Genomic DNA, 13287 nt, shown 5'->3' with positions numbered 1-13287 from the left:
GGTGGTATGGCCGTAAGCAATTACTGCAGGCGCAAAACCAGGTTTTATACAGTAGCACATAAGGAGTGAGAAAGCTGCTGAGGCTCGACGTTACACTTTTACAAAAACAATCATTAGTTAGATATAAACGGCAGTAATTGATTCAGTAGGACTCCTTATCCATGTAAACGATCATTGTGACATCTGAATTCATTAATTATCTGAAATACACTGCGTGTGCGTGTGATGTTAAATGTTTGAACCAAGGTTAACGGTTAAAGTGTCAGAGAATGGGTGGTGATTTTTTGACGTCCTCCCATGATCTGAAGTGAGCGTGCGTGTTTGTGTTGGTGAAAGTTTAAGAAATGTACAACTGTCGGTTCAGCTCTCTGGTGCTCCCTGCTGGCAGTATCACTATACTGTCCTCATGTTTCACAAAAATAGTTTTGAGAGACGTTGTCAGTTTTTGTATGTTGCTTAAATCCTCCAAAGCGGTTGGCAGTAAACATCAGGTCACGGTACGCCACGGTAGGCCACGGAGGCAATGAGCTCGAGTTGAAAAAGAAAAAGCTTACAGCACCTGCTATTCCCAGGCTGTCTCCCATCCAAGTACTAACCAGGCCCGACCCTGCTTAGCTTCCGAGATCAAACGAGATCGGACGTGTTCAGGGTGGTATGGCCGTAAGCAATTAGTGCAGGCGCAAAACCAGGTTTTATACAGTAGCACATAAGGAGTGAGAAAGCTGCTGACGCTCGACGTTACACTCTTACAAAAACAATCATTAGTTAGATATAAACGGCAGTAATTGATTCAGTAGGACTCCTTATCCATGTAAACGATCATTGTGACATCTGAATTCATTAATTATCTGAAATACACTGCGTGTGCGTGTGATGTTAAATGTTTGAACCAAGGTTAACGGTTAAAGTGTCAGAGAATGGGTAATGATTTTTTGACGTCCTCCCATGATCTGAAGTGAGCGTGCGTGTTTGTGTTGGTGAAAGTTTAAGAAATGTACAACTGTCGGTTCAGCTCTCTGGTGCTCCCTGCTGGCAGTATCACTATACTGTCCTCATGTTTCACAAAAATAGTTTTGAGAGACGTTGTCAGTTTTTGTATGTTGCTTAAATCCTCCAAAGCGGTTGGCAGTAAACATCAGGTCACGGTACGCCACGCTAGGCCACGGAGGCAATGAGCTCGAGTTGAAAAAGAAAAAGCTTACAGCACCTGGTATTCCCAGGCGGTCTCCCATCCAAGTACTAACCAGGCCCGACCCTGCTTAGCTTCCGAGATCAGACGAGATCGGGCGTGTTCAGGGTGGTATGGCCGTAAGCAATTAGTGCAGGCGCAAAACCAGGTTTTATACAGTAGCACATAAGGAGTGAGAAAGCTATGGAGTCAGAACAGTCTCATTATTAATGAATGCACAGAGAAGGATTCACAAATGTATTTTGTGATTTATACATAAATTACTCTCTTCTCACAAATACATTTCAATGCACACACAAATGGATATCGGCATGTATAAATGTAAAATAAATCCATAAACAAAAATAAGTTTCACAAACATATTTCTGATCCACACACAAATATGTCTTGTTTTAAATAAAGGTAATATAAATCCATAAATATATTAATTTAAAAAAGATTAGCAATTTTCATCAAAAATGTATTTGGATGTTGTTACATTTATGTACAAACTGTTAAACTTGAATTTACAAGACGCTTTTCATTTGTGAGCTTGTTTGCATTTGTGTGTGAAACTGTGCATTTATGTGTGGATTTTTGAGACTCTCCTGACGTCGCTAGATTCACAAATGCATTTTTTTCAACAAGGAACTCTCTGTAGCCAATCAGATGCCTCCCTCGTTTTCAGCCAATCACATGGCTGCAGTTCCGACCTCTGAGTCCAGCCTCCGAGCCTCCCGGTTCTCTGTCAAATGTCTACTCTATCGGAAAGAACATGGTTTTTTGAATGATCGTACATAACAATCTCTAGGTGGTGAAGAAGTAAATGCTGCGTCACGACACTTTTTCCATCTAATTTCGACTGGGTTGTGGGATTATCGGTGCCGTTAAAGTAGTAAACGGCACCGACGTAAAAACCCAGTCACAGCAGTCATGTGGTTGACTGAAAACGAGGGAGGCATCTGATTGGCTACAGAGACTTCCTTGTTGAAAAAAATGCATTTGTGAATCTAGCGACGTCAGGAGAGTCTCAAAAATCCACACATAAATGCAGACAGTTTCACACACAAATGCAAACAAGCTCACAAATGAAAAGCGTCTTGTAAATTCAAGTTTAACAGTTTGTACATAAATGTCACAACATCCAAATACATTTTTGATGAAAATTGCAAATCTTTTTTAAATTAATATATTTATGGATTTATATTACCTTTATTTAAAACAAGACATATTTGTGTGTGGATCAGAAATATGTTTGTGAAACTTATTTTTGTTTATGGATTTATTTTACATTTATACATGCCAATATCCATTTGTGTGTGCATTGAAATGTATTTGTGAGAAGAGAGTAATTTATGTATAAATCACAAAATACATTTGTGAATCCTTCTCTGTGCATTCATTAATAATGAGACTGTTCTGACTCCATAGAAAGCTGCTGAGGCTCGACGTTACACTCTTACAAAAACAATCATTAGTTAGATATAAACGGCAGTAATTGATTCAGTAGGACTCCTTATCCATGTAAACGATCATTGTGACATCTGAATTCATTAATTATCTGAAATACACTGCGTGTGTGTGTGATGTTAAATGTTTGAACCAAGGTTAACGGTTAAAGTGTCAGAGAATGGGTGGTGATTTTTTGACGTCCTCCCATGATCTGAAGTGAGCGTGCGTGTTTGTGTTGGTGAAAGTTTAAGAAATGTACAACTGTCGGTTCAGCTCTCTGGTGCTCCCTGCTGGCAGTATCACTATACTGTCCTCATGTTTCACAAAAATAGTTTTGAGAGACGTTGTCAGTTTTTGTATGTTGCTTAAATCCTCCAAAGCGGTTGGCAGTAAACATCAGGTCACGGTACGCCACGGTAGGCCACGGAGGCAATGAGCTCGAGTTGAAAAAGAAAAAGCTTACTGCACCTGGTATTCCCAGGCGGTCTCCCATCCAAGTACTAACCAGGCCCGACCCTGCTTAGCTTCCGAGATCAAACGAGATCAGGCGTGTTCAGGGTGGTATGGCCGTAAGCAATTATTGCAGGCGCAAAACCAGGTTTTATACAGTAGCACATAAGGAGTGAGAAAGCTGCTGAGGCTCGACGTTACACTTTTACAAAAACAATCATTAGTTAGATATAACGGCAGTAATTGATTCAGTAGGACTCCTTATCCATGTAAACGATCATTGTGACATCTGAATTCATTAATTATCTGAAATACACTGCGTGTGCGTGTGATGTTAAATGTTTGAACCAAGGTTAACGGTTAAAGTGTCAGAGAATGGGTGGTGATTTTTTGACGTCCTGCCATGATCTGAAGTGAGCGTGCGTGTTTGTGTTGGTGAAAGTTTAAGAAATGTACAACTGTCGGTTCAGCTCTCTGGTGCTCCCTGCTGGCAGTATCACTATACTGTCCTCATGTTTCACAAAAATAGTTTTGAGAGACGTTGTCAGTTTTTGTATGTTGCTTAAATCCTCCAAAGCGGTTGGCAGTAAACATCAGGTCACGGTACGCCACGGTAGGCCACGGAGGCAATGAGCTCGAGTTGAAAAAGAAAAAGCTTATAGCACCTGGTATTCCCAGGCGGTCTCCCATCCAAGTACTAACCAGGCCCGACCCTGCTTAGCTTCCGAGATCAAACGAGATCAGGCGTGTTCAGGGTGGTATGGCCGTAAGCAATTATTGCAGGCGCAAAACCAGGTTTTATACAGTAGCACATAAGGAGTGAGAAAGCTGCTGAGGCTCGACGTTACACTTTTACAAAAACAATCATTAGTTAGATATAAACGGCAGTAATTGATTCAGTAGGACTCCTTATCCATGTAAACGATCATTGTGACATCTGAATTCATTAATTATCTGAAATACACTGCGTGTGCGTGTGATGTTAAATGTTTGAACCAAGGTTAACGGTTAAAGTGTAAGAGAATGGGTGGTGATTTTTTGACGTCCTCCCATGATCTGAAGTGAGCGTGCGTGTTTGTGTTGGTGAAAGTTTAAGAAATGTACAACTGTCGGTTCAGCTCTCTGGTGCTCCCTGCTGGCAGTATCACTATACTGTCCTCATGTTTCACAAAAATAGTTTTGAGAGACGTTGTCAGTTTTTGTATGTTGCTTAAATCCTCCAAAGCGGTTGGCAGTAAACATCAGGTCACGGTACGCCACGGTAGGCCACGGAGGCAATGAGCTCGAGTTGAAAAAGAAAAAGCTTATAGCACCTGGTATTCCCAGGCGGTCTCCCATCCAAGTACTAACCAGGCCCAACCCTGCTTAGCTTCCGAGATCAGACGAGATCGGGCGTGTTCAGGGTGGTATGGCCGTAACCAATTAGTGCAGGCGCAAAACCAGGTTTTATACAGTAGCACATAAGGAGTGAGAAAGCTGCTGAGGCTCGACGTTACACTTTTACAAAAACAATCATTAGTTAGATATAAACGGCAGTAATTGATTCAGTAGGACTCCTTATCCATGTAAACGATCATTGTGACATCTGAATTCATTAATTATCTGAAATACACTGCGTGTGCGTGTGATGTTAAATGTTTGAACCAAGGTTAACGGTTAAAGTGTCAGAGAATGGGTGGTGATTTTTTGACGTCCTCCCATGATCTGAAGTGAGCGTGCGTGTTTGTGTTGGTGAAAGTTTAAGAAATGTACAACTGTCGGTTCAGCTCTCTGGTGCTCCCTGCTGGCAGTATCACTATACTGTCCTCATGTTTCACAAAAATAGTTTTGAGAGACGTTGTCAGTTTTTGTATGTTGCTTAAATCCTCCAAAGCGGTTGGCAGTAAACATCAGGTCACGGTACGCCACGGAGTCAATGAGCTCAAGTTGAAAAAGAAAAAGCTTACAGCACCTGGTATTCCCAGGCGGTCTCCCATCCAAGTACTAACCAGGCCCGACCCTGCTTAGCTTCCGAGATCAGACGAGATCGGGCGTTTTCAGGGTGGTATGGCCGTAAGCAATTAGTGCAGGCGCAAAACCAGTTTTTATACAGTAGCACATAAGGAGTGAGAAAGCTGCTGAGGCTTGACGTTACACTTTTACAAAAACAATCATTAGTTAGATATAAACGGCAGTAATTGATTCAGTAGGACTCCTTATCCATGTAAACGATCATTGTGACATCTGAATTCATTAATTATCTGAAATACACTGCGTGTGCGTGTGATGTTAAATGTTTGAACCAAGGTTAACGGTTAAAGTGTCAGAGAATGGGTGGTGATTTTTTGATGTCCTCCCATGATCTGAAGTGAGCGTGCGTGTTTGCGTTGGTGAAAGTTTAAGAAATGTACAACTGTCGGTTCAGCTCTCTGGTGCTCCCTGCTGGCAGTATCACTATACTGTCCTCATGTTTCACAAAAATAGTTTTGAGAGACGTTGTCAGTTTTTGTATGTTGCTTAAATCCTCCAAAGCGGTTGGCAGTAAACATCAGGTCACGGTACGCCACGGTAGGCCACGGAGTCAATGAGCTCGAGTTGAAAAAGAAAAAGCTTACAGCACCTGGTATTCCCATGCGGTCTCCCATCCAAGTACTAACCAGGCCCGACCCTGCTTAGCTTCCGAGATCAGACGAGATCGGGCGTTTTCAGGGTGGTATGGCCGTAAGCAATTAGTGTAGGCGCAAAACCAGTTTTTATACAGTAGCACATAAGGAGTGAGAAAGCTGCTGAGGCTCGACGTTACACTTTTACAAAAACAATCATTAGTTAGATATAAACGGCAGTAATTGATTCAGTAGGACTCCTTATCCATGTAAACGATCATTGTGACATCTGAATTCATTAATTATTTGAAATACACTGCGTGTGCGTGTGATGTTAAATGTTTGAACCAAGGTTAACGGTTAAAGTGTCAGAGAATGGGTGGTGATTTTTTGACGTCCTCCCATGATCTGAAGTGAGCGTGCGTGTTTGTGTTGGTGAAAGTTTAAGAAATGTACAACTGTCGTTTCAGCTCTCTGGTGCTCCCTGCTGGCAGTATCACTATACTGTCCTCATGTTTCACAAAAATAGTTTTGAGAGACGTTGTCAGTTTTTGTATGTTGCTAAAATCCTCCAAAGCGGTTGGCAGTAAACATCAGGTCACGGTATGCCACGGTAGGCCACGGAGGCAATGAGCTCGAGTTGAAAAAGAAAAAGCTTACAGCACCTGGTATTCCCAGGGGGTCTCCCATCCAAGTACTAACCAGGCCCGACCCTGCTTAGCTTCCGAGATCAGACGAGATCGTGCATGTTCAGGGTAGTATGGCCGTGAGCAATTAGTGCAGGCGCAAAACCAGGTTTTATACAGTAGCACATAAGGAGTGAGAAAGCTGCTGAGGCTCGACGTTACACTTTTACAAAAACAATCATTAGTTAGATATAAACGGCAGTAATTGATTCAGTAGGACTCCTTATCCATGTAAACGATCATTGTGACATCTGAATTCATTAATTATCTGAAATACACTGCGTGTGCGTGTGATGTGAAATGTTTGAACCAAGGTTAACGGTTAAAGTGTCAGAGAATGGGTGGTGATTTTTTGACGTCCTCCCATGATCTGAAGTGAGCGTGCGTGTTTGTGTTGGTGAAAGTTTAAGAAATGTACAACTGTCGTTTCAGCTCTCTGGTGCTCCCTGCTGGCAGTATCACTATACTGTCCTCATGTTTCACAAAAATAGTTTTGAGAGACGTTGTCAGTTTTTGTATGTTGCTAAAATCCTCCAAAGCGGTTGGCAGTAAACATCAGGTCACGGTACGCCACGGAAGGCCACGGAGGCAATGAGCTCGAGTTGAAAAAGAAAAAGCTTAAAGCACCTGGTATTCCCAGGCGGTCTCCCATCCAAGTACTAACCAGGCCCGACCCTGCTTAGCTTCCGAGATCAGACGAGATCGGGCGGGTTCAGGGTGGTATGGCCGTAAGCAATTAGTGCAGGCGCAAAACCAGGTTTTATACAGTAGCACATAAGGAGTGAGAAAGCTGCTGAGGCTCGACGTTACACTTTTACAAAAACAATCATTAGTTAGATATAAACGGCAGTAATTGATTCAGTAGGACTCCTTATCCATGTAAACGATCATTGTGACATCTGAATTCATTAATTATCTGCAATACAATGCGTGTGCGTGTGATGTTAAATGTTTGAACCAAGGTTAACGGTTAAAGTGTCAGAGAATGGGTGGTGATTTTTTGACGTCCTCCCATGATCTGAAGTGAGCGTTCGTGTTTGTGTTGGTGAAAGTTTAAGAAATGTACAACTGTCGGTTCAGCTCTCTGGTGCTCCCTGCTGGCAGTATCACTATACTGTCCTCATGTTTCACAAAAATAGTTTTGAGAGACGTTGTCAGTTTTTGTATGTTGCTTAAATCCTCCAAAGCGGTTGGCAGTAAACATCAGGTCCCGGTACGCCACGGTAGGCCACGGAGGCAATGAGCTCGAGTTGAAAAAGAAAAAGCGTACAGCACCTGGTATTACCACGCGGTCTCCCATCCAAGTACTAACCAGGCCCGACCCTGCTTAGCTGGCGAGATCAGACGAGATCGGGCGTGTTCAAGGTGGTATGGCCGTAAGCAATTAGTGCAGGCGCAAAACCAGGTTTTATACAGTAGCACATAAGGAGTGAGAAAGCTGCTGAGGCTCGACGTTACACTCTTACAAAAACAATCATTAGTTAGATATAAACGGCAGTAATTCATTCAGTAGGACTCCTTATCCATGTAAACGATCATTGTGACATCTGAATTCATTAATTATCTGAAATACACTGCGTGTGCGTGTGATGTTAAATGTTTGAACCAAGGTTAACGGTTAAAGTGTCAGAGAATGGGTGGTGATTTTTTGACGTCCTCCCATGATCTGAAGTGAGTGTGCGTGTTTGTGTTGGTGAAAGTTTAAGAAATGTACAACTGTCGGTTCAGCTCTCTGGTGCTCCCTGCTGGCAGTATCACTATACTGTCCTCATGTTTCACAAAAATAGTTTTGAGAGACGTTGTCAGTTTTTGTATGTTGCTTAAATCCTCCAAAGCGGTTGGCAGTAAACATCAGGTCACGGTACGCCACGGAGTCAATGAGCTCGAGTTGAAAAAGAAAATGCTTACAGCACCTGGTATTCCCAGGCGGTCTCCCATCCAAGTACTAACCAGGCCCGTCCCTGCTTAGTTTCCGAGATCAGACGAGATCGGGCGTGTTCAGGTTGGTATGGCCGTAAGCAATTAGTGCAGGCGCAAAACCAGGTTTTATACAGTAGCACATAAGGAGTGAGAAAGCTGCTGAGGCTCGACGTTACACTTTTATAAAAACAATCATTAGTTAGATATAAACGGCAGTAATTGATTCAGTAGGACTCCTTATCCATGTAAACGATCATTGTGACATCTGAATTCATTAATTATCTGAAATACACTGCGTGTGCGTGTGATGTTAAATGTTTGAACCAAGGTTAACGGTTAAAGTGTCAGAGAATGGGTGGTGATTTTTTGATGTCCTCCCATGATCTGAAGTGAGCGTGCGTGTTTGTGTTGGTGAAAGTTTAAGAAATGTACAACTGTCGGTTCAGCTCTCTGGTGCTCCCTGCTGGCAGTATCACTATACTGTCCTCATGTTTCACAAAAATAGTTTTGAGAGACGTTGTCAGTTTTTGTATGTTGCTTAAATCCTCCAAAGCGGTTGGCAGTAAACATCAGGTCCCGGTACGCCACGGTAGGCCACGGAGGCAATGAGCTCGAGTTGAAAAAGAAAAAGCGTACAGCACCTGGTATTCCCAGGCGGTCTCCCATCCAAGTACTAACCAGGCCCGACCCTGCTTAGCTGCCGAGATCAGACGAGATCGGGCGTGTTCAAGGTGGTATGGCCGTAAGCAATTAGTGCAGGCGCAAAACCAGGTTTTATACAGTAGCACATAAGGAGTGAGAAAGCTGCTGAGGCTCGACGTTACACTCTTACAAAAACAATCATTAGTTAGATATAAACGGCAGTAATTGATTCAGTAGGACTCCTTATCCATGCAAACGATCATTGTGACATCTGAATTCATTAATTATCTGAAATACACTGCGTGTGCGTGTGATGTTAAATGTTTGAACCAAGGTTAACGGTTAAAGTGTCAGAGAATGGGTGGTGATTTTTTGACGTCCTCCCATGATCTGAAGTGAGCGTGCGTGTTTGTGTTGGTGAAAGTTTAAGAATTGTACAACTGTCGGTTCAGCTCTCTGGTGCTCCCTGCTGGCAGTATCACTATACTGTCCTCATGTTTCACAAAAATAGTTTTGAGAGACGTTGTCAGTTTTTGTATGTTGCTTAAATCCTCCAAAGCGGTTGGCAGTAAACATCAGGTCACGGTACGCCACGGTAGGCCACGGAGGCAATGAGCTCGAGTTGAAAAAGAAAAAGCTTACAGCACCTGGTATTCCCAGGCGGTCTCCCATCCAAGTACTAACCAGGCCCGACCCTGCTTAGCTTCCGAGATCAGACGAGATCGGGCGTGTTCAGGATGGTATGGCCGTAAGCAATTAGGGCAGGCGCAAAACCAGGTTTTATACAGTAGCACATAAGGAGTGAGAAAGCTGCTGAGGCTCGACGTTACACTCTTACAAAAACAATCATTAGTTAGATATAAACGGCAGTAATTGATTCAGTAGGACTCCTTATCCATGTAAACGATCATTGTGACATCTGAATTCATTAATTATCTGAAATACACTGCGTGTGCGTGTGATGTTAAATGTTTGAACCAAGGTTAACGGTTAAAGTGTCAGAGAATGGGTGGTGATTTTTTGACGTCCTCCCATGATCTGAAGTGAGCGTGCGTGTTTGTGTTGGTGAAAGTTTAAGAAATGTACAACTGTCGGTTCAGCCCTCTGGTGCTCCCTGCTGGCAGTATCACTATACTGTCCTCATGTTTCACAAAAATAGTTTTGAGAGACGTTGTCAGTTTTTGTATGTTGCTTAAATCCTCCAAAGCGGTTGGCAGTAAACATCAGGTCACGGTACGCCACGGTAGGCCACGGAGGCAATGAGCTCGAGTTGAAAAAGAAAAAGCTTACAGCACCTGGTATTCCCAGGCGGTCTCCCATCCAAGTACTAACCAGCCCCGACCCTGCTTAGCTTCCGAGATCAGACGAGATCGGGCGTGTTCAGGGTGGTATGGCCGTAAGCAATTAGTGCAGGCGCAAAACCAGGTTTTATACAGTAGCACATAAGGAGTGAGAAAGCTGCTGAGGCTCGACGTTACACTCTTACAAAAACAATCATTAGTTAGATATAAACGGCAGTAATTGATTCAGTAGGACTCCTTATCCATGTAAACGATCATTGTGACATCTGAATTCATTAATTATCTGAAATACACTGCGTGTGCGTGTGATGTTAAATGTTTGAACCAAGGTTAACGGTTAAAGTGTCAGAGAATGGGTGGTGATTTTTTGACGTCCTCCCATGATCTGAAGTGAGCGTGCGTGTTTGTGTTGGTGAAAGTTTAAGAAATGTACAACTGTCGGTTCAGCTCTCTGGTGCTCCCTGCTGGCAGTATCACTATACTGTCCTCATGTTTCACAAAAATAGTTTTGAGAGACGTTGTCAGTTTTTGTATGTTGCTTAAATCCTCCAAAGCGGTTGGCAGTAAACATCAGGTCACGGTACGCCACGGTAGGCCACGGAGGCAATGAGCTCGAGTTGAAAAAGAAAAAGCTTTCAGCACCTGGTATTCCCAGGCGGTCTCCCATCCAAGTACTAACCAGGTCCGACCCTGCTTAGCTTCCGAGATCAGACGAGATCGGGCGTGTTCAGGATGGTATGGCCGTAAGCAATTAGGGCAGGCGCAAAACCAGGTTTTATACAGTAGCACATAAGGAGTGAGAAAGCTGCTGAGGCTCGACGTTACACTCTTACAAAAACAATCATTAGTTAGATATAAACGGCAGTAATTGATTCAGTAGGACTCCTTATCCATGTAAACGATCATTGTGACATCTGAATTCATTAATTATCTGAAATACACTGCGTGTGCGTGTGATGTTAAATGTTTGAACCAAGGTTAACGGTTAAAGTGTCAGAGAATGGGTGGTGATTTTTTGACGTCCTCCCATGATCTGAAGTGAGCGTGCGTGTTTGTGTTGGTGAAAGTTTAAGAAATGTACAACTGTCGGTTCAGCCCTCTGGTGCTCCCTGCTGGCAGTATCACTATACTGTCCTCATGTTTCACAAAAATAGTTTTGAGAGACGTTGTCAGTTTTTGTATGTTGCTTAAATCCTCCAAAGCGGTTGGCAGTAAACATCAGGTCACGGTACGCCACGGTAGGCCACGGAGGCAATGAGCTCGAGTTGAAAAAGAAAAAGCTTACAGCACCTGGTATTCCCAGGCGGTCTCCCATCCAAGTACTAACCAGGCCCGACCCTGCTTAGCTTCCGAGATCAGACGAGATCGGGCGTGTTCAGGGTGGTATGGCCGTAAGCAATTAGTGAAGGCGCAAAACCAGGTTTTATACAGTAGCACATAAGGAGTGAGAAAGCTGCTGAGGCTCGACGTTACACTCTTACAAAAACAATCATTAGTTAGATATAAACGGCAGTAATTGATTCAGTAGGACTCCTTATCCATGTAAACGATCATTGTGACATCTGAATTCATTAATTATCTGAAATACACTGCGTGTGCGTGTGATGTTAAATGTTTGAACCAAGGTTAACGGTTAAAGTGTCAGAGAATGGGTGGTGATTTTTTGACGTCCTCCCATGATCTGAAGTGAGCGTGCGTGTTTGTGTTGGTGAAAGTTTAAGAAATGTACAACTGTCGGTTCAGCTCTCTGGTGCTCCCTGCTGGCAGTATCACTATACTGTCCTCATGTTTCACAAAAATAGTTTTGAGAGACGTTGTCAGTTTTTGTATGTTGCTTAAATCCTCCAAAGCGGTTGGCAGTAAACATCAGGTCACGGTACGCCACGGTAGGCCACGGAGGCAATGAGCTCGAGTTGAAAAAGAAAAAGCTTTCAACACCTGGTATTCCCAGGCGGTCTCCCATCCAAGTACTAACCAGGCCCGACCCTGCTTAGCTTCCGAGATCAGACGAGATCGGGCGTGTTCAGGATGGTATGGCCGTAAGCAATTAGGGCAGGCGCAAAACCAGGTTTTATACAGTAGCACATAAGGAGTGAGAAAGCTGCTGAGGCTCGACGTTACACTCTTACAAAAACAATCATTAGTTAGATATAAACGGCAGTAATTGATTCAGTAGGACTCCTTATCCATGTAAACGATCATTGTGACATCTGAATTCATTAATTATCTGAAATACACTGCGTGTGCGTGTGATGTTAAATGTTTGAACCAAGGTTAACGGTTAAAGTGTCAGAGAATGGGTGGTGATTTTTTGACGTCCTCCCATGATCTGAAGTGAGCGTGCGTGTTTGTGTTGGTGAAAGTTTAAGAAATGTACAACTGTCGGTTCAGCCCTCTGGTGCTCCCTGCTGGCAGTATCACTATACTGTCCTCATGTTTCACAAAAATAGTTTTGAGAGACGTTGTCAGTTTTTGTATGTTGCTTAAATCCTCCAAAGCGGTTGGCAGTAAACATCAGGTCACGGTACGCCACGGTAGGCCACGGAGGCAATGAGCTCGAGTTGAAAAAGAAAAAGCTTACAGCACCTGGTATTCCCAGGCGGTCTCCCATCCAAGTACTAACCAGCCCCGACCCTGCTTAGCTTCCGAGATCAGACGAGATCGGGCGTGTTCAGGGTGGTATGGCCGTAAGCAATTAGTGCAGGCGCAAAACCAGGTTTTATACAGTAGCACATAAGGAGTGAGAAAGCTGCTGAGGCTCGACGTTACACTCTTACAAAAACAATCATTAGTTAGATATAAACGGCAGTAATTGATTCAGTAGGACTCCTTATCCATGTAAACGATCATTGTGACATCTGAATTCATTAATTATCTGAAATACACTGCGTGTGCGTGTGATGTTAAATGTTTGAACCAAGGTTAACGGTTAAAGTGTCAGAGAATGGGTGGTGATTTTTTGACGTCCTCCCATGATCTGAAGTGAGCGTGCGTGTTTGTGTTGGTGAAAGTTTAAGAAATGTACAACTGTCGGTTCAGCTCTCTGGTGCTCCCTGCTGGCAGTATCACTATACTGTCCTCATGTT

At 43.3% G+C, this 13287-nt stretch overlaps 18 non-coding genes across 18 annotated transcripts; all 18 read right to left on the bottom strand.

Moving 5' to 3' along the window:
- Positions 1-547: 547 nt before the first annotated feature.
- Positions 548-666, bottom strand: LOC130395507 (5S ribosomal RNA). Its single transcript, XR_008898557.1, has one exon. It is a non-coding gene; the product is annotated as a 5S ribosomal RNA (ribosomal RNA).
- A 529-nt stretch (positions 667-1195) lies between these two features.
- LOC130396708 (5S ribosomal RNA) lies at positions 1196-1314 on the bottom strand. Its single transcript, XR_008899331.1, has one exon. It is a non-coding gene; the product is annotated as a 5S ribosomal RNA (ribosomal RNA).
- A 1762-nt stretch (positions 1315-3076) lies between these two features.
- LOC130394211 (5S ribosomal RNA) lies at positions 3077-3195 on the bottom strand. The gene has a single exon (XR_008897392.1). It is a non-coding gene; the product is annotated as a 5S ribosomal RNA (ribosomal RNA).
- Positions 3196-3723: 528 nt separating this feature from the next.
- On the bottom strand, positions 3724-3842 carry LOC130394047 (5S ribosomal RNA). Its single transcript, XR_008897244.1, has one exon. It is a non-coding gene; the product is annotated as a 5S ribosomal RNA (ribosomal RNA).
- Positions 3843-4371: 529 nt separating this feature from the next.
- LOC130401091 (5S ribosomal RNA) lies at positions 4372-4490 on the bottom strand. The gene has a single exon (XR_008903551.1). It is a non-coding gene; the product is annotated as a 5S ribosomal RNA (ribosomal RNA).
- A 519-nt stretch (positions 4491-5009) lies between these two features.
- LOC130401315 (5S ribosomal RNA) lies at positions 5010-5128 on the bottom strand. Its single transcript, XR_008903777.1, has one exon. It is a non-coding gene; the product is annotated as a 5S ribosomal RNA (ribosomal RNA).
- Positions 5129-5657: 529 nt separating this feature from the next.
- LOC130396458 (5S ribosomal RNA) lies at positions 5658-5776 on the bottom strand. Its single transcript, XR_008899095.1, has one exon. It is a non-coding gene; the product is annotated as a 5S ribosomal RNA (ribosomal RNA).
- A 529-nt stretch (positions 5777-6305) lies between these two features.
- On the bottom strand, positions 6306-6424 carry LOC130395302 (5S ribosomal RNA). Its single transcript, XR_008898374.1, has one exon. It is a non-coding gene; the product is annotated as a 5S ribosomal RNA (ribosomal RNA).
- A 529-nt stretch (positions 6425-6953) lies between these two features.
- Positions 6954-7072, bottom strand: LOC130394056 (5S ribosomal RNA). The gene has a single exon (XR_008897252.1). It is a non-coding gene; the product is annotated as a 5S ribosomal RNA (ribosomal RNA).
- Positions 7073-7601: 529 nt separating this feature from the next.
- LOC130395865 (5S ribosomal RNA) lies at positions 7602-7720 on the bottom strand. Its single transcript, XR_008898869.1, has one exon. It is a non-coding gene; the product is annotated as a 5S ribosomal RNA (ribosomal RNA).
- Positions 7721-8239: 519 nt separating this feature from the next.
- LOC130395029 (5S ribosomal RNA) lies at positions 8240-8358 on the bottom strand. Its single transcript, XR_008898131.1, has one exon. It is a non-coding gene; the product is annotated as a 5S ribosomal RNA (ribosomal RNA).
- Positions 8359-8887: 529 nt separating this feature from the next.
- Positions 8888-9006, bottom strand: LOC130401279 (5S ribosomal RNA). Its single transcript, XR_008903742.1, has one exon. It is a non-coding gene; the product is annotated as a 5S ribosomal RNA (ribosomal RNA).
- Positions 9007-9535: 529 nt separating this feature from the next.
- LOC130399892 (5S ribosomal RNA) lies at positions 9536-9654 on the bottom strand. Its single transcript, XR_008902385.1, has one exon. It is a non-coding gene; the product is annotated as a 5S ribosomal RNA (ribosomal RNA).
- Positions 9655-10183: 529 nt separating this feature from the next.
- On the bottom strand, positions 10184-10302 carry LOC130401231 (5S ribosomal RNA). Its single transcript, XR_008903696.1, has one exon. It is a non-coding gene; the product is annotated as a 5S ribosomal RNA (ribosomal RNA).
- Positions 10303-10831: 529 nt separating this feature from the next.
- On the bottom strand, positions 10832-10950 carry LOC130394528 (5S ribosomal RNA). Its single transcript, XR_008897677.1, has one exon. It is a non-coding gene; the product is annotated as a 5S ribosomal RNA (ribosomal RNA).
- Positions 10951-11479: 529 nt separating this feature from the next.
- On the bottom strand, positions 11480-11598 carry LOC130396707 (5S ribosomal RNA). Its single transcript, XR_008899330.1, has one exon. It is a non-coding gene; the product is annotated as a 5S ribosomal RNA (ribosomal RNA).
- Positions 11599-12127: 529 nt separating this feature from the next.
- Positions 12128-12246, bottom strand: LOC130394479 (5S ribosomal RNA). The gene has a single exon (XR_008897633.1). It is a non-coding gene; the product is annotated as a 5S ribosomal RNA (ribosomal RNA).
- Positions 12247-12775: 529 nt separating this feature from the next.
- Positions 12776-12894, bottom strand: LOC130401230 (5S ribosomal RNA). Its single transcript, XR_008903695.1, has one exon. It is a non-coding gene; the product is annotated as a 5S ribosomal RNA (ribosomal RNA).
- Between the last annotated feature and the right edge of the window lie 393 nt (positions 12895-13287).

The sequence above is a fragment of the Gadus chalcogrammus genome, chromosome 12 (assembly GCF_026213295.1).
Source record: "Gadus chalcogrammus isolate NIFS_2021 chromosome 12, NIFS_Gcha_1.0, whole genome shotgun sequence".
NCBI lineage: Eukaryota > Metazoa > Chordata > Actinopteri > Gadiformes > Gadidae > Gadus > Gadus chalcogrammus.
This window is presented reverse-complemented; position numbering and strand designations above follow the sequence as displayed.